General features: G+C 43.2%; 1 protein-coding gene across 1 annotated transcript in view; it reads left to right on the forward strand.

Annotated features, from left to right (window-relative positions):
* DPP6 (dipeptidyl peptidase like 6) overlaps positions 1 to 19,090 on the forward strand; it is a 517,278-nt gene that overhangs the window by 443,828 nt on the left and 54,360 nt on the right. The gene's annotated exons all lie outside the window — the stretch shown is intronic.

The raw sequence follows: 19,090 nt of genomic DNA on the forward strand, positions 1-19,090 counted from the left end.
AAATGCAACATTAGCCCCCCAGTCCCCTCGAAGATCTTCTTACCAAACTCTTCTTTCCTGTGCTTCCTAGGAAGCAGACCACTGAGCATCCGAAGTCACAGGATGCTATAGGAGGAAAGAACCTGAGAGCTAATCCACCCACTTCATTTATCAGGTGACAAACCTGATGCAGGAAGTTAGGTGAATTCTCCGACTCCTGCTGAGTCAGTGATGCACAGAGGACCAGCATCAAGGTCTCCTGGTTCCTAGGCCAGTGAGACCTATCAGCCATGGAAGGATCTTCATGAAATTACAACTCAGAAAAACGTGGAGATTTATAGGGCATAGAGACTGGCAAAATGTGGCAGGCAGACCCACTAGGAGCCGGAGACAAAAGTCTGACAGGAGACAAAAGTCTACGTAGTCAGAGATCTGAAATCTTTTCTATAGAAGGAGGAAATGGCTTTAAAACACAGAAGGTCATGATATGATACAGAAGGGAAGTATTCAAATGGATTTAAAGAAGAACATCACACACAAGAATGTGTTGATTAAGGTGATAGAACCTTCATCACGGATGATCTTTGAAAGAGGGCAGGTATTTGCCAGAAATGGGCTTAGACATAAGGCAGAGAGTGAGCTGGAGGGCCTTCAAGGTCTGTGGTTTTGACCGGCCTGGCAGTGACAATTCGGATTTCTAGTTCCTAGGTTCTTCCTGACTCTCGCTAATGCTCTCTCCATGTAGTGATCTCGCACGGAATCCAGCATCTTACTCGTTAACAGTTTGTTTCTCTGCTTCCCTTTGGAGGTCAGAAGCTCCCTGCTGAGTTCTGCGGGATCTTCTCAAACCAGAGTGTAGTCTGGATGGCCTCATTCTAACGACTGGCAGCCTTTTGTTGTTCGGTTTCCACAGGGCACCAACCCTGGGATGAAATTGAAAAAGCTCTCCCAGGAGACCTATGGCCCTGGATTCAGGCAAGGAAGTTCCCACGTCCCGTATGGTGGACGTAAAAGTGGCAGCTGCCTGGGAGGCCATTTGGACAGTGTGTTTGGAGATCAATGAACAGTTGTTCGTGTGCAAATTTCCAGTCTGCCTGCTGGCTCTCCATCCTTAGAGGGGAATAGCATTTGATTTTATGTTTACGTCCTAGCCAGTTTGGGAACATTTTCCTTTTCTAAGGTTGCTTGTATTGTGGTCTGCGAATGTTTAGTGTGAAGAGATGGCTCCTCAGTTGTCACTGTGGAGGAAAACAGAAGCAAAGAACAAGTACAGCCCCATGAGGTCAGACACGGCCAACTCCGCCCACTGAGACCAGCATGATCCCAGCTTCAGAAGGGACGGGATGTCCCTCCCCACCAAGACCTGGATCTCCACCAATAATCAAACAGATTCATAGAATCTGAAGGATAAGAATGGATCTCAGAGATTGTCTAATCTAATCTCCAACCCCTGCTCCATATTAAGAAACTGAAGTCTTAATTGATCATGCAGTTGTCACCCCAGGATTTTCTGAGTCATTTAAAATCTATTTAAATATTTAGCCTGTTGCTTCATCTTAAGGTAAGCATAAACTAGCCCTCTTCACTACAAAATTGCTCCTTAAAAACTTTTCTATAATAACCTGTTTTCTGGCTAAAGTAACTTAAATGCTCAAATTACTCTCTCCTCCAAAACCTAATCAAAACTTCATTTTTAAAAAGAGGTTTTCTAAGAAGACATAAATTTACAGACAACAAAATGGATGAGGCGACAACAGCAGCCAGCTCTTGGGACCTGGACCAAGTTACAGGAGATAACCAACGTAGCAGGCCCTGAAAGCCGAAGGCTTCTCCTGTGATAAGGACGTCTGAGCAGCCCCAGTTCACACCACAGGCCTTGATGATAATGCATAAGGGATGAAAAGAGCGATCATTATGAAATTTCAAAAGAGAAATGATTACACCCGGTTTGATTGTTTGGGGCATTTTTGGGGGAAGAAGAATCAAGGAAAACTTCACAGATGAGGTGGCATTTCAAATAAATGCAGGGGTAGGATTTAGAATGTGGAAAGCAGTCCAGAGGGGAAGGTGCAGCATGAGAAAGAGCACAAGGAACATTCTAAGATCATGTGGCAGAATTCCACTGCAGCCTGTGAACCACAACCAATCTAGCGGATACATGCATTTAAGAAGTCCAATTTAACAACCAAAAATCATTTTAAATAATTTCATTTTTCTGCACGTTTCTCAGCAGATGGTAAAGTAGACCCAAATGTGTAGCCCACAGCAGCATTTATTAAACCTCCTCTCCTCTTTCTTTCTTTCACACCCCAAAGCTACTCTGAGAGACTCTTGAAAGTCTTTGACCAAAATACCTTCTCCACCCCTAGCCTTCGAGACTTTCCTTCCTTTCCCCTCCTCCAGCAGCACTCTGTTATGTAGATAACTTAGCCTCTCAGATGCAACTGGAACCACAGCAACAAAAATCCTTCCTTTTCACGCTGAGGGAAAATCTAATGGCAATTAGAGGATTCTCTTTGGTGAATTAAGGAAAGAGAATCATGAGTGCTCCCACATTCAGAAGTGTGCGGCCCTTCGCACAGGGAACTACAAATGGTTCAGTTTGGGCACAGGCAGAGATTATAGTCAAAAGATTTAATAACTAGGACAGAGTGGACACCACCCAGCCGGGTCAGATGCCCAATCGGAGCAGACACAGGCAGCACACCACCTTAGCTCCTAAGGGCTGGGCAGCACACTGGCAGCTATCACATCATGAAATTGTGACAGCCCCGCATAAACTCGGTCATTCTTCCTAATTTTCGGTGGGCTTTCCATTACGATAGTTTTTGGTAAGTTTATCTGATATGGACTTGTCTGCTTAACTTACATTACAGTGCTCGGCGTTGTAACTTCATCAGAGCTGATTATCTCTCATCAATTGTCTGTGATCAGGACTTCTATTTAATTAGTGCTTTGGCATATTGTTCTTCTCCTAATGTCCAGTCATTCTTCTCCAGTATGTTTTGTCCATCTTCCTCCTTGTAAAGATTATTTAGTCTTATCATCATGTGCTTTCTCCTCTAATTTTTCATTGACATTTCTTCTGTGGTTTCTCAGTTTGCTATTTCTATATTTCCTTATAATTCTTAAATTCTTAATTTTTATCAAGTATGTAACAACTTAAAATGCATCAATTATTGTTATACCTTTGCACATAGTTATATTAAAAGTAGATTAAAATAGAATAGCTAAGTAAAGACTGAGAAATGTTAGTAATGCTCATATCTGCTCCTTACCTAGCTGGATCCCATCTCTCTGTGTCAATATTTAATCTAAAAGGCACGGGTTTCAGACGATCACAGGGTGCTTGCATGAGGGACACCTGTAAACCACATTCAGTAGAGGCTTCTGGAAATGCACCTACATATTTAATATAGAGAGGTTTAGGTTTCTTTACAGATCTCCAGGGTCTGGCAATGAAGCCAGCTGCATCCAAAATACTGTATTATGATGTAACATTTTTTAATGATTTTCCAGGATATACCAATAAGCTTTTGGTTTACACACTTAATTTGTCTTCTCGATAACCCTGTAAAATGGGTAATAATAGAAATACCTAATATTTGATGTTTATATTCCCATTTCTGATTCCTTGCAATTTATAGTCAAGCAACAAATAAATCTACTTAGAGGTCCCTACACGGAACACAATATTTCACATTTCCGTGTGTTGGTCTTTGACTGCCTGAAAGCTCCTGGACATTCTCCAAAGGTCTTTTCATGAAAGGCTGATTTTCATCCCTTCCCAGGAGGGATGAGCTGGCAGTGGTGAGCTTGCCCAGGCAGCGTGGACATGGCGGTGGATTCACCCTCAGACCGATGTCTGGGATGGGAACTCAATTCCTCAGCTGTCCAGGGATGCCCAGATCAGAAGCCTGGCTGCCTCACTCACAGAGCTGAGGCATCCACCTTTGAGTCTCGGATAAGCCCAGTCTCATCTTTAAGGAAAAAAGTACTCACCTTCTGTATTAGTTTCCTGGGGCTGCCGTAACTAATTACCACAAACTGGCGGGCCTAAAGCAATGAAAATGTATTCTCTCACAGTTCTGGAAGCCAGAAGTCTAAAAGCGAGCTGTTGGCAGGGTTGGTTCCTCCCGGAGGATTGAGGGAGAGTCTGTTCCGTGTGTCTCTCAGCTTCTGGTGGCTGGCACAATCCGTGTCATTCCTTGGCTTGTGGATGCGTACCCCGAGTCTCGGCCTCCATAGGCACGTGGCCTTCACCCCTGTGTCTCACTGTCCAAATTCCCCTCTCCTTATAAGGATGCCAGTTGCTAGATTAGGACCCACCTTAATCCAGTATGGCCTCATCTTAACTTGATGACATTTTCAAAGACCTTATTTCAAAGTAAGGTCACATTCACAGGTACTACGGGTCAGGACTGCAACATAGCTTTAGGGGGACACAACTCAACCTCCAACACCTCCCTTCTGAAACCCATATGGGCTTCTTGTATAAAAAAGAGAAGAAAGAAACACTATTGTTTTTCTCAGGGACACAAAATTAAGGGCAGCCACGTTAGACTTTGTGCCAGAGACTATTCTTAATGGCTTTACCACGTTCTAGAAGGAGTGACAGGGGCCGTTGAGGGAAGTGACATGATCCAGACCATGTTTTTGGAAGAAAACTGCCATGTTAGAGGGCGAAGAGCAGTTCCAGAGTAGGGTTTCTCCAGAAATTCTTCTTCCATGCCACAAGGCAACATGAATTCTCAAGTTACATCGAGCTATGAAGTTGTGTAGGGCTTTCTCTTCCCAACTAAATTCAGCCCTGAGAGCCACTAAATAACTGAATGAGAGCGCCCAATTTACGTAATTTGAGTTTCACAATCAAAGCCTCTATCTACAGAACTGCATTTTTCTCTTCAAACTGAATCCCAAGAACACAATTCATTTTCCTTCACGTTTGTCAAAAGGACTCAACCAATCCTGTTTCTAAGAAACATCTAAACTCCACCAGGGAAACAGGATCCATGTATGAGTCAGGCACTTGCTACTTCATACTGATACATTTTTTATATTTTTAAAAACAAATAAATAAACTTCTTTTTCTTAGAACCAAAGATAGAAATATAGCTTTTATTCCTATTCTGATCAGGGAAAGGAATAATCTGTGACAATGAATCCTGCTACAGTTCTGGTCTCTCACCCTCTTTCAGTGTTAAATTGTGATTAGGGAGCCACCTCCTAGACGTGAAGATGTATCTAGTCATAGATTCAGCAGCCTAGGTTATCAAGACAAGCTTCTCCATCTTGAAGTTGAATTGAAACAAAATATTATGACCTAAGCTTAAAATAAAATGAGTGAGTCTATCCTGATTACTCTTCTTACTGAGTAAGAAGACCCTCTGAGGGTCTCTCTTCCTGAGACCCTCTCTCGTCCCCATCATGGCCGTCATCCTGGGGAGAGAGAAGTCACAGTAACAGAGCTGCTGGAGAGCAGCAGAGTATGGAATCAGACTCCAGCAGTAGAGGAGAATCTGGGCTCTTGCCTTGAGCAGCTCTGTGACTTGGGTGTGTTGGGCAGTCTTGCTGACTCCTCCATTTCCTCCTCCTGACAGTCAGAGGAATAACAGTACCTCTCTCATAAGGCTGTTGTGAGGATTAATCAAGGTAATACATCCAGAGTGCTTAGCATGGTACCTGATACATAGTAAATGCTTAATGTGTTAACTATGTTGTTACGATCACAGTTGTCATCATCATTATCATCATGTTGGTTATCAACTAAGAATGTCTTAGATGTCCACTTGCTACTAACTCAGCATCCAAAAGTTGGGGCAGAGGCTAGAGATAGTTAACATCCCTAACTCAGAGTTTCCAAACGTGAAAGAACGTTCTTATACCTCTCCAGGCTGGTAGTCCAAGCGCCGGGTCTGCGCTTACACTAACGGGGTAGAAGGATCCAGAAGTGACCATGGTTGCCCGAGTCACAGAACATTAAGTCAGCCATCTGTTAGGCATGGAGATGAAGCACCTGGTGACTTCATGGGTGCAGGTGCCTAAGGGGCCCTCACAGCTGGCACTTGGCAGAGTTACGAAGTAACCGCACTTTCTGAAGTTCTCTTTGGCACTTGATATTTCCCCTTTCTGAGCCATCTTCCTCTCTTGACTTTATTCCTTCAGACGCCCAGTGCTGCCAGCTGCCCTGGCTACATCCTGCCCTCAGGAAGCAGAGTTTATTGGGAGGAAATGCACACTCAGATGCTACGGGGTTATATTGGTCCTCCTGAGTTTTAGTCATAAGAGAACAATGAATAAGGCAGGGATGAAAAATAGCTGTCAGTCTCACAGGCCAGCTCCACTTGGTTGGAAGTTGCTAGCTGTGGCACAGTGGATGAGAAGGATTCTGAGGCCAAGTTGATGCTCAGCAAGAAAGAATGTCGTGAGCGATTGATTGGTTATGCCTGCCGCAAGTGGCAGTGAGAGAGGAGGTGGTGCCCACGTGCCACACATCTATCACATTTGGTGCCAAGTCCTGAAAGAAATCAATACATCCTTAATGATGAAATTTAAGCTCCATATTGCCTGAGATGGGACATATTTGGGGGTTTGAGATCCATCCTGAACTCAGCTTGTCCTGCAGAATGACGTGCAGCAGATTTCTCTTAAAGGGGACTAAGTTCCTAAAGCACTGTGGTCAGTTGGGATAAAAGTGACAGCGAATTGTTTCAGAAAACAGAAACGTGCATCATGAAGAGACACGCGTGGAGACTCAGGGACTGGAAGGAGTAGAAATGGCTACTAATCTTAACGCCCTGCAGAAATTCTCCTGAGGGAAGGCTGTTGCCCAGGGCTTCTGATTGAAGGCCAGCTCTGTGGACTGGGAAGAAGAAAGCTCCAGATCCCTCCGAAGGGGCCAGGGGTAATACTGGTTCACACTCACTCCAGTGTGCATCTAAGCAGGCGAACCCTCTTACACCCTGACCCAATGTAGGCATTAAATATCCTGCCTCTAGTGAAATTATTTCAAATAACTCACACCTAACTGTAAAAGAGTAGCCCCAGCACTAGAAAAATAATAAATGATCTGCCTTCTCATTGACAAAACTGTATTATTAGCTTCAAAGGTGTAGGGTGCTATCAGTTTCCAACAACAGGATCTGCTTTAAAGGGGAAGACAAACGATTTGGTTCTGCAAGCTGCCTAATCCTCTAGATGGCTCTTCTACCAAGCTCCCAAGGCATTAACCTGGGTGCCCTTTGTCATTCTGGGTTTGTCCAAGTGAGTGTTTGGAACCAGGCTGGAGACTCCTTGGAGCATTGCTAGTGTGTTGTGAGTAAGAACATCTGTTCACTCTCTCAGACATGCGGACCTGTTCGCTCTGAGGCTGCAGGTGCCGAGAACAAGGAGAGATTCTCAAGGCAGGCTGTAGCATTAGTATAATTTACATGAATATTTTGGAAGACGCTAAACTCATCAGTAAATGCCACCAGACCCTAAGCAAACCCTCAGGAGGAGCTGTATTGCTCCCCCATGACAACCAGACAAACGTCTCCCGTGGGAAAGGGCCTTCTCACTTTCCCACCTGCCACCCTCCCTGTCACCGGACAGTGTCTGACCCATGCTAGTGCCTGGTGTCATGTCCTGACAGAGTTCTACTTGAAATGTCCATCAAAAATAAGTAACACCATGCAGTGCAATACATAGTGCTCTAGAACCCTCCACGCCCTTCATTCCCATCCCCCTGACTCCAGGGAAAGAGTCCATTACTGGCCAGCTGGCCTTCAAGATCCCACAGCCAGTCCATTTTGCTGCTGACCACCAGATCATGTTTCCTAAAGATTGTGTGTTTTCAGAATGGCTTCCTGAGCACACACATTTCTCTCTTTTCTAAGTAAAATAGTAGAAGAAACATAAAAATAAAAAATAAATGGTACCATTGGGCCACCGGGAAGGGGGCCACCAGCAGACCAGAACATTGAAGAATTTTTGAGAAGTAAATATAAATGGATCACACTGAAAGTGAAAGGCAAAGACTAGGATATGTAGCACAGTTGGTCAAAGATATGATCACCAAAAAAATAAAAATAAAAGTTGGTTTTTTGGAAATTCTGAATTCTGAGATACCCCTCAGATGAGCGGTGGCAGAGGCTGCAGCTGGAGCATGTCGTGGACTGTGATGGTACCTGTTTAAGGGGCAGGGGAGACACCCACCCCTGCTCGCACAGCTGTGGGCCAACGTATCTGCCCTCAGAACAAATGAAGAGGACACGTGGCTGTGGAAGACTCCAGAGTGGACGGCGGCCGGAGCAGGAAGTGGGGCTGTGCCTCCCACGGCCTCAGAGACAAGGAGCCCGAGCACAGCGGCTTCACTTCTGAATGGTGCTCACTGCTGCACCCCTCCGCCGCAGGGACCCTGCATCTGTGCTGGCTGGGGAGACGCGCCGCTGACCTGGACCCTCACCTCCACGTGGCAGACCCAACCGGAGATCACCGAGGCCCAGAAGAACCGTGAAGGAGAGGCCTCAGACTGAGCACCAGAAAAAGGAACCCCAGGAGAGACATCCGAAAGGTCGCCTCTACTTACAGCAGTAAGTCTGCCGGTAAATGTCCTCTGAGAGATTCAGCAGATGCCACATCTACAACATGAGAACAGGGGCTGCAAAAAGACGTCAACTGACTGAAGGAGACTAGACGGAATATTTAGCAATGTTTTTTAAAGTTCAGAAGAAAAACTGAATAGACGGGGTAACTGTAAGCCCCAGGTTCCCCAAGAAAGCCCTGAGACAATACCTGGTGAGATCAGTAAAGGCCAGCGAGTCATTTCTAGTGGCTCCTCCCTTCACTCTCAGAAATATCTTTGGTCAAAATTATTAACAGAACGCCACCAAATAGTAACCCGGAAGACCCAGCAGAAGGAATTCCCAGAAGGCCATACAACCAGACAAAGACGAAAAATCAGAGAAAGCTTGAGAGATGACAGACCCAAGAAATGCAATCTGCCTTGTAGAGGTTCTAGAAGGAGAGATTTGGGAGAATAAAGGGGAAAAAAACGAAGCTATAATGGGGAAAATTTCCACTGAGCTTGGTTGGAATCATTAGAGAGAAAAGAACTATTGCATGTCTTACAAGAATTTTGGAAAAGACCTAAAGTTAAGTTCCTCCTAATGAAGTTTGACAATTCAAAAGTTAGAAATTACATAAGATCATAGGGAGAAAAAAATAGAGTTTTTTTTCTTTTCTTTCTTTTTCCTTTTCTTTTTTTATTTTAAATACTCAGATTAGTGTGAGACTTCTCAGCTTCAAAACAGCCCAGGAAGCAGTGCATCAACGTCCATAAAATGCTGCTGATGGAAACTATTTTTAAATTTCAGCCCTGTACCCACTAAGCTCCTGTTCATAAAATGGGCAGAAAAAGGAACTTGGGGATATTAAATATGTAAAATTTACCTCTCGTACATCTGCCCTGGAGTGCACACGAATGCAGTTAAAAGGAAGCAGCTGACCAAAGAAAAAGGAAGACATGAGAAATAAGCAACAATGAGTGAAGAAACTAATAAACTTTTAAAAAATTATAAACCATTACTGGATAAAATTTAATGCAATCTTTAATAAAGATTCCCAAAATAAAAGTGTTTAAAAAATTAGAAAAAATTCTAGATGATTTCAACAAGTTCTGGGAAGTGCAAATCTGTTGGTAGGAATTGGAGTGGGAGAGACATGAGAGAAAATGGGGTCCAAGCACTAAAGTGTGGGAATATACCCCATTAACTATGGATGGGGAAGGACAGGCCCTCAGCAAATGGGAAAACTGCATCTCCATGTGCAAAAGAACGAAACTGGATGCCTTTCTGCCACCACACACAAAAGTCAACTCAGAATGGATTAAAGACTTAAATGTGAGATCTGAAACTTTAAGACACCAAGAAGAACACATGGAGGAGAAGCTTCATGATGTCCGTCTTGGCAATGGTTTCTTGGATTTGACACCAAAAGCACAGGCAACAAAAACAAAAATAGGCAAGTGGGACTACATCAACCTAAAAAACTTCTGCACAGCAAAGGACACAATCAACAGAGTGAAAGGGCAACCTACGGAATGGGAGAAAGTACTTGCAAATCATATACCTCATAAGGAGTTCATCTCCAAAACAGGTGTCTGTTTTAACTCATGGGCTGTGAATCCCATTCCCACCCTTTGTGTTGGCTGCTAGGAAGCGTAGAGAGGAATTTGTAGCCCACCTGGGTAGGTCTTTATAGCACGCATGTCATATTCTACCCTTTTTCCTGGATTTCTCTTATATTTTTTTGTCCTTATTTTTACATTGTTCTGCTTTTCTCACCTACTCATTTCGAGCTTACTTTATTTTTATCTGGCATTATATCTTTCTTATCTGCCTTAAATCCTTTTTGACACAAGATCCAGGGCGGACAGACAACAGATGAAAGGGGAAGGACTGACCAGTTGACTGACAGACATTAAACGGCTCCTTCCATGCGCTTTCAAGGCTGTCCACAGTCTGGCCGCATCCTGCCTCTCTCGCCGATGAACACTTTTCCTAGGTCAGAGCTTTTCAAACACTGTTAGTTAGCAGCACAACCAGTTTTCAAGTGAAATGTTAAAGAAACATATAAAACAGATAAAAATGATGTCTTATTAGCATTAAAATATTTTATTAGTTCAAAAGTATAGCCTGTGCTTTTCAGTCCAATCAGAGAAGACAATGAGATTGTTTTGATGAATACAATATATGTAAATTATAAATTAGGGAATGTAGATAAAAGTTACAGGCTTTTATTAATCAGCTTCAACGTTCATGAAGTTCAAACCAAACCATTGCAGAACCACTGCTGCCCTTCTGTTTAAAAGCCATTGCTGGAATAAATGGCTTAAGTTTTCCTAATATTATTTCAATACCTGTAAAACTCTCTACTTACCCCTTCTCGACCTGTTAAATGTCTTACACAACCTCCAAGATCCAACCCCATGAACTTTCTCTAATCACACACTCTCTTTCTCCTCCCTCGGGCTCTGAGAGCATTTTTGCCTCTTTTACGCGATTATCTCTTGTGTCTCTCACTTGTAGGCACTAAGCTCCCTAAAGAAAGGCCCTGTTTCATTGGCATTTGCACAGCAGCCTTATCATAGACTGAGTATTTGTTGAGTTGATACGTGAACTTTCACCAAGCCCTAGCAATGTGCCGGGGTGGTGATGTGCACCCTCTGTATTCAGGAGGCGGGGAGACCCAGTCCACGCCCTTAGGGATCGGAGCCCATGAAAGCATCCCTCCCTCACTTCCTGTGTATCTCTGCTCACAGAGGCTCCCCCAGTGCCCTCCCACCTTGGCGCTGCTTCAGTTCTCCCCAGAGCTCGTCTCACTCCTGCCATTGATATTCCTGTGGGTTTTTCAATGCCCGTCTTGCCCACTAGGATGTCAGTCATCTCAATGAGTGTGGGAACTTTGTTTTACCCCCCGCTTTGATCCCAGTGCCTAGGACAATGCCTGGTGCATAGTGGGTCATCAGTGAATAAATATATTGTTGAAGGAATAAAATCTACACCAAAATACTACACTCGAGGGACAATATAGACTGAGTTTAAAGTCACAGTTATACCCTAGAACTACCTAGAAAAGAAGCCAATTCATGTGCCCTTTCTAGGGTGCTAAAAAGCTACCTTGCATGATGTGGAAAGCCAAACTATTCTTTAAAACATTATTTCCTGCTGTCATTCATAAAAGTATGCTTACAGGATGTGAAAGTATGGTCATTGATTTAGTTTTTTTAAAACAGAAATGTTGTAAACAAAGAGGGTCAAAAGCAATAAAAATAATGCAGTATGCAATTTTAAATCATATATTGAATGTGGAATAAATTGGTCTAAATGAATTTTCCAAGCAAATATAGACCTTTTTGGCAGACTTTATGTGTTTCTTCTCTACTGCTTTGGAAGGAAGCGCTGGGGCCTGTGGGTAAAGTTTCAGGGGACCATGTTTCAGCATGCTATAAGGGAAAGGCATGAAGAGTTGTAAGCATCATTATATGGTTATAACTGGGTGTATGATATACGTACACACAGTGATTGTAGAAGCTCCCGTTCCAGGAGTTCTCTGGGCAGAAACTAGGTAACCCATGATAGAGATGTCTTAGGAGGATCCCTTTGGACTTTTTGTACTGGATGACCTAAGATTCTTGCCAACGTAAGAGCCTCTGATTGTTCTTTTACATTACTGACTGAATAGAGCAACTTTAGGGAACGTCTGGGATCCAGGCAGGTTTGGCACCTTCTCCAAACATCTGGTGCATCACCAAAAACTACTGGATCTGTGAAGTCTACAGTTAGTATTAGGCAAACTTTATTGAATGGTCTTTTTTGAAAACTTGATGATTGTCAGCCAACGATGGGGTGTGACATCTCTTACGTAGACTCGCCAGCAGCCCGCGCACCTTAGGACCTCACGCCTGGGCCGTCTGGGATAAGTGGTGCTTTGCTGCCTTCACCCCGGCTCATAATGTCTTGGATAGGATTGGACTTCAGTTCTTTGAAGTATCAGAGCCTGATTTCATAATCTAGATCATTTTTTTGAAAAGACACTCAGAACAAAGTCAATTTTGTCTTTCCTCTTAGTGGTTATTGGTAAAAAGTTTGTTTTTTGGATGTAGATAAGGAAGCATTGCTCCTGGGAATCCTCACCTTAAACAAATACTGCTGGCATATTTTGATCAATGGTAAAATATCTATCCATCTCTTCTACCCATGTTTCAATAGAAGGTGACATTTTTTTAGAACTAGGGAACATTATCTTATTGCCTAACATAGATGAATTACAAGTATTAGGGTGGAAATGTCAAGCTAGCTCTTAACAAAAGTTTCCATTTTAGATAAGAAAACATTAAAAGAATCAATTCCAAACTTAATTATTGATGCTGATGGAGAGTAAAAGGAATAAGAGAAAACAGATGCTTCTGTAGCCATGCATTTCTTCTCCTCCCATTCCGCACTATTTAAGGAAAGGTTACAAACACAAATGCTTACTGGGGCAAGGAATGGGATGTAAATGAGTGAACCCCACTTTGTGTATTATAATGGGGGTGGTGGGGCATTTAGGACCCTAGAGAGAACCTCCTCTGTCTGAAGAGCACAGCTGCCACTCAGCTCCAGTCAACTGTCACCATTCAGAAACTGTTAGATTTCTGGATCTTCCCGTAGTTCAACAGAAGTTCGAAATCCATATTTTTATGTAAAAATCTGATTTCCAAACGTTGTAAACTAACTGAAATTTGAAACATATTCCTTTTGGCTAAATAAAACATTTGCAGGCCACATCTGGCCCACGGTTTGTGACATCTACTCACAGCAATACATTGATTGCCAAAGGGAATTTCTTATTTCTCAGTCCCACTTATAAACTACCCACTTGGTTATTGTGAAATAATCAAAGCTTAAGTAGCCAGAGGGAGCCATAAGAGAAGTGGATTTGTTTAAGTCTCAAGGATCCAACCCTAGACACTCATGAATCCACAGTACTTTTTATACTGATCTATAAGGATATTTTGAATCTACTTAAACATAAATCCTAGCTCTCCAGCATGGTTGAGTAAGGTAGTGTTCATATTAATAAATTCTTCCCATTATACCATATCAAATTGTCTTAAAAGATGTAAGGATATTTATCACTTATTCTACTAGCTGTAAATTAATCTTTCTTTGATGCTTCAGGAAGCTCTTTGGCATTGTCAGTGCCTTCTGTCGTTGACATGAACATTGGTCCATGTGAGGAAGAAAGAGTGTCACCACAAAAGGATTGTGGTGACTGTGAACTCCACTTCATTGCCTCATTGTCGAGGAAACCAAGGCACAGAGCTTTAAAATGACGTCGCCAAGCCACACAGCTCATTAACAGTAGTGTCAGCACCAGACCCCATACCACCTGACTCCCAAGCTGGTGTTTCTGGGATGCCCTTCTTCTCATTTGTTTCCTGGTTAATACAATGGCTGGTCATTGAGAGTTTTATGTTCTTGGCATATTGTACATGGAGAAAGAACAAAAGAAGTGAAGCTGGATGATTTATTAAGGAAAATAAAGATCCAAGGTACACGTTTATTCTCATGAGCTCTGTTGGTTTCACGAACACCAGTTATATAGTTTCAGAAATGGGATAGCTCACATTTGGGTGTGAATAAAGATGAAGACAGTGGTTTGAGCCACTTGTCCTACCACCAGGAGGTCTACATTCTAACAGTGAATCACTGTAAAGGACTCAGCAACAAGAGGCTTCCAGTTTGGACGTTACCCATATTCCATGCATGTAAACTCGTGATAATTATAAGAATGGGAGCTGTAAGTAATCGTATAATTCGTGGATGATCCCAATCCTATACATTCTGCATTTAGCATAGTGTAGGAGTTTAATAAATATCTGATACCTACAAAGAGAAACTAAGATTTTTACGGATAGAAAAAGTGTCTAGTAACTATTGTCGAGAAAAGGATTAAGTGTTGGCTTAGCTTTAAAAAAAGTCTCTGTCTTCCTAAACCAGTCTTCTTCCCTTCTAGAAATTAAATTAGACGTATATTCTTGGTCAATATGCCACATTTAAAACATATTCCCTGAGAATGTTAGCATGGTTGACCTTTTTCTTTGAAATACTGCCTCCCTGGACCAGTTTCCTTATTATCTTCCCAATTATCTCTCATCACTTCGTGGTTATTTTGGAGTAAGAGAGATTTCCAAGGAGGAGCGTGCCCATTCTCCCCCGACACCCGAAGGCTTCTTGAGAATCTCCCAGTGGGGAAATGAAGAGGAATGCCATGCAATGGGGTTAAAAGTCAAACGTGAACACCAGCTGCCTTCTTCAATGTTATCCAACAACAACAACAACAAAAGCAAAATGGCGGGGGAGGGGGGTAGATTTGAAAAATGAATTTTCAAAAAGGAGCAAAACTCATTACAAAGTGCTTTCTTCAGGAAATGTGGGGCCAGTAAGTCAGCAGCTTTTTCTCTTAGTGGAGATAAAGTAGGGTCATCCATGTGCTTAAAATAGTCACATTCAAAGAAAACTGAACAGAGGCATCTGGCTAAATGTTACTTTCACTTCCATTAATTTTTTCCCCAGAAGAAGGTATAGGATAATGTGAGGCAGCTGGTGAATGAGGATACAGCGCTCTAGCACATTTGGAAAAGCTACCGATTTTACACCTTGTAGCTGTCTTCCCACACAGAGGGAGACACAGTGGACAGAATGTAGCGAATCCATGCACACAGAAGAACGTCTATCATATTGGACATGCTTTTTAGTATATATTTTAAGGTATGTTGGCAAGTATTTTAAGTTTTTATTACTTGTTTCCACTTAGAATGATAATATATACTATTTTAAATCAGATATTATGGAGATAGATAATATAAAAGCCACACTGAAATCTACTCCCTTCCAGAAACACACATTCACTTTAAGATATCCACTGGATGTTAAAATTTTAAATCAGCTCTTTCTCATCCTTCCTGGTCCTTTTCTCTTTCTTTCCTCCTCTCCCCTCCCCTCCGTTCCCTTCATAATTAATTCAGTCCTAAAGCCTTTAGCTGGGGTAGGACAAAGCAGGCATCTGCACAGACAAGGGGCCTCTCGTGGGTGACTGTGCCCAAGCCAGGTGACAAGCGAGCGCCTGGGGTGGGGTGTCAGAACCTGGGCAGGGTCAGGAGCGTGTCCACGCAGGGAGGCCCCTGTCGTGTGAGGATTGTAGGGAGGGCGTGCACCCGAAAGGGTGGCCTGGCGTGGGGTGTGGGAGCCCAAGCAGGAAGAGAAGGGTGTCTTCAAGGGGGAGGTGGCAGTAGAGTGATGGAAAATCTACGTCTGGGGGAGGATCAACTCAGTAAGAGTATTCAGGATAAGGAGAGGCAGGTTTCTCACTGTTGGAGATGAAGGTTACAAGCGTGTGAAGGGAGAGAACCAGAATGAACACCTATGCGGTATGGGACTCGGCCTGGCGGTAGGAGGTGTGAGTCCCCAGTTTTCTGAATGCAGTGCTGTACTTCCGAACTGGATCCTTTGCTATAAAGGACATTATAGGGACAATTAGCCAAACCCAAATGGGGTCTGAGGATCAGAGCGCGGCAGTACATCAGTGTGAATTTCTGCGTTCAGTGGTGATGCTCTGGCCTCGTCTGTAGGAAACGCACGACCCCAGAGCCTTTGAGGAAGACGGGCAGCAGGTCAGCAGTTCAACCTCATGTGCTTCAGGGGTAAACCAGTCCTTGAGGTTGTACTTGCAACCTCCCTATCAGTTTGAAACAGCTGTAAAATCTTTTTAAAAATTATGCAAATTTTTTAAAAATAAATAAACCGTGTGCTTAGCAAAGCCAGTCAAAGAACTGAAAGGTAATAATCACCCAGCGTCTCGGTGGCAGATGTGCCCCCTTTCCTCAAGCACACAGCTATTAGCCAGTGGCAAAGTCTTATTCTATAAACATTTTAAAAGTTTTCTAAAGAAAATGAGAAGTCAGATAGAGAATGCATTGCCTAGATTATTGCTTTCTGTTCAAGACTTTTGTCTTCTGTGGTATATTCTCCTGGGATATGTTAAACACTGACCAGATAACATGTGTGCATGTTCTAATAGTCAATATATTTTTTTCTGAATATAATTATACTAGAATGTCACAGTTATAGTTTAGGGAGAAAATCTAAAATGCTTCCCCTAGGCTGTTTGATCCATGTGAGTGTCTGTATGCCCCCTTCCAATCTACTTTCCAGAGAAACAGGTTACAAACATCTGTTTTTAAATGGTCATGAATCTTAAAATTGTGGTATATTGACACTTCACTTTTAAAGTCAATTCTTAGCCTATGCAACTCAGAAATTTTTTTTTAGTTTACCAACCCGACTTTCAACTATTTTCATTGCCCTGAACACTCAATATAGTGTCGCCACTTTGCAAGTCATGTTATCCTGGTGGCCATCAGTCACCTCAAACAACAATGCAGATAATCACATTTGTAAATATCTCATTCTTATTCACACTTATGTTTATATTACTTAAACACGCAATGTATCTGCCACAAGGTATACAGTAGGAAAAACAGAGGAAGATCTTGGTGGGAAAGGGACTGGATCTGAGCAAATTGGGAGCTGGCCCACGAGTAATATTGGCCCACTAGCAATGACAGCAGTCTGGTCATTGCAGGCAGTTGTGGGCGAGGCTGGCATCATAACTAAGAGCATCAAGCACTGGCAAATGGGAGCTCTGAGTTTCCTGCAGTTGGGTTAGTAATTCTAGAAGGAACTACAGGCTACACTTCGATAGGCAAGATGTTTCCTCCGTCCTGCCCAAAAGCCTCCCGTGGCCCCTCATGACCACCAAATACAACCTCTGCTCCACGAGTGGCATTGAGGGCTGTCCGTGATTTAATGTCAGCCTTCCAGAAGCGTCTCCCACCACTCTCTGTGCAAACTCCATAGCGCGTCCTGTTTGCTGTTGACATTTCAAAACTCTTCATACCTACTCACGTCTGTGTTCCTGTTCTTGTTCCTCCCCACCGCCTGAGGGTCCTTCCAGATCTTTTAAGCTGTCACAGTTCTACTCTTCATTTAAGATTCTCTGAGTCACACCAGCGTCATAAATATTTCCTAAGACATTATTACATTGTCTTAATGATAAAAAAGACTCTTCCTGCTATGCCTTGAAACACTTTCCCTGTCTCTCTTTCTATGGTCTTGAAAATCGGCATTGGCTACTTCCTTTTCCCTACTGCCCATTCGATGCCCGCCCCCTGTTTTTCTGGCACCCCCCCCGCCCCACAGGCTCACCCATGACCGCTCCCACTAAGGTCCTTCTCAGTGAGCACTTGCCACTAGTTCCAGAAGAGGCAAGAGCAGAAACCAGGCTCATAAACACAGTCTCTTTAGTGTGGACTACATTTGTTCATTTGGTCCAATGAGGAGAAAAGTGGAAAATCCGTTTGGAAAGATTGATTGAAGGAAATCCATATGTATAAAAATTACAATGTAAGATAATCATGAATAATATCAGCTTGATTTTATGAACACACCCGTAGAAGATTTTGTCTAGTGGGAAGCTTCACCAACAAGGTCACTTCTTGAAGGAAAAGAACTTTGCCATGAAACAAACCAGAGCATTCTGAACAAAGGGCAGAGTCAAAACTGAGACTCAGAGGCATTAAACAGATTCAGAGGTTGGTGGAAATATCAGTTATGCAGGCTTAATGAGGCAGGGGTGCTGTGAGGCAGGACGGGGAAATCTGAGCAGATTGGTGATTGACAGGAAACGCAGCCTGGCAACGCACAGGTGGGGTGGGCGTGGAGCTGTGCTCTTTCCTCTGGATCTGTCCTGGTGTAGTACTGGTGAGAGGCAGGACACAGGTGTGAGTGAGAGCCCCATCATGATGCCCACAGCCCAGCATCCAGCCTTTCTGGGCCTCGGTTTCCTCGTCTATAAAGTGGATTGTTTTCTATGTTGTTTTTTACATCTAAGCAGCATCCACATTCTCCTCCATGAGCCAACCTAATGGAGTTTCACCCCTAAGTCAGTTAGCCATAGCCGCTCTGACATCCAGAAGCGTGCAGAACACCCTCTGTGCATATGGAGCCTGTTAGTCAGGCCAACAACTAAACGCACCAATCGCAGCATATGCTTACTGACTGACGCTTCAAAGGCTTAAACGTCATCTTTTGTTTTACCTTGAACATGTAGTTTCTCCATCAAAAATAGAGAAAGAGAGGGAGAGACGAGAGGGAGAGAGAGATCTCTGATCTAAATTAGTACTAATTTCCCATCAACTCAGATTCTCTGGGCCCGTTTGAAAGCCAGTCAGTTGCATGATTTTACACTCAGGCTTCATGGCATTTTGTTCAGCCAATGCAAGGTTGCTGCTCACAGCTTATTTGCACTCCGTGTACGGTCATGGCTTAAAGACACCTCCAATGCACACCATGCGACACCCGTGGAGAGGAGTTGGTTGTGTTTTCACCCACCAGCAAAGAGGACCCAAGAGTTCTGGTGCCCAGTTCATGTCTCCAGTAGGAGGTCCTTCATTTTATAATCATCTACTAAGATCCTTTGGGTAGACTAACTGGACGTTTACTTCAGTTACCATGCGAGAGTGACT

Source organism: Diceros bicornis, chromosome 3 (assembly GCF_020826845.1).
Source record: "Diceros bicornis minor isolate mBicDic1 chromosome 3, mDicBic1.mat.cur, whole genome shotgun sequence".
In the NCBI taxonomy this organism is placed as follows: domain Eukaryota; kingdom Metazoa; phylum Chordata; class Mammalia; order Perissodactyla; family Rhinocerotidae; genus Diceros; species Diceros bicornis.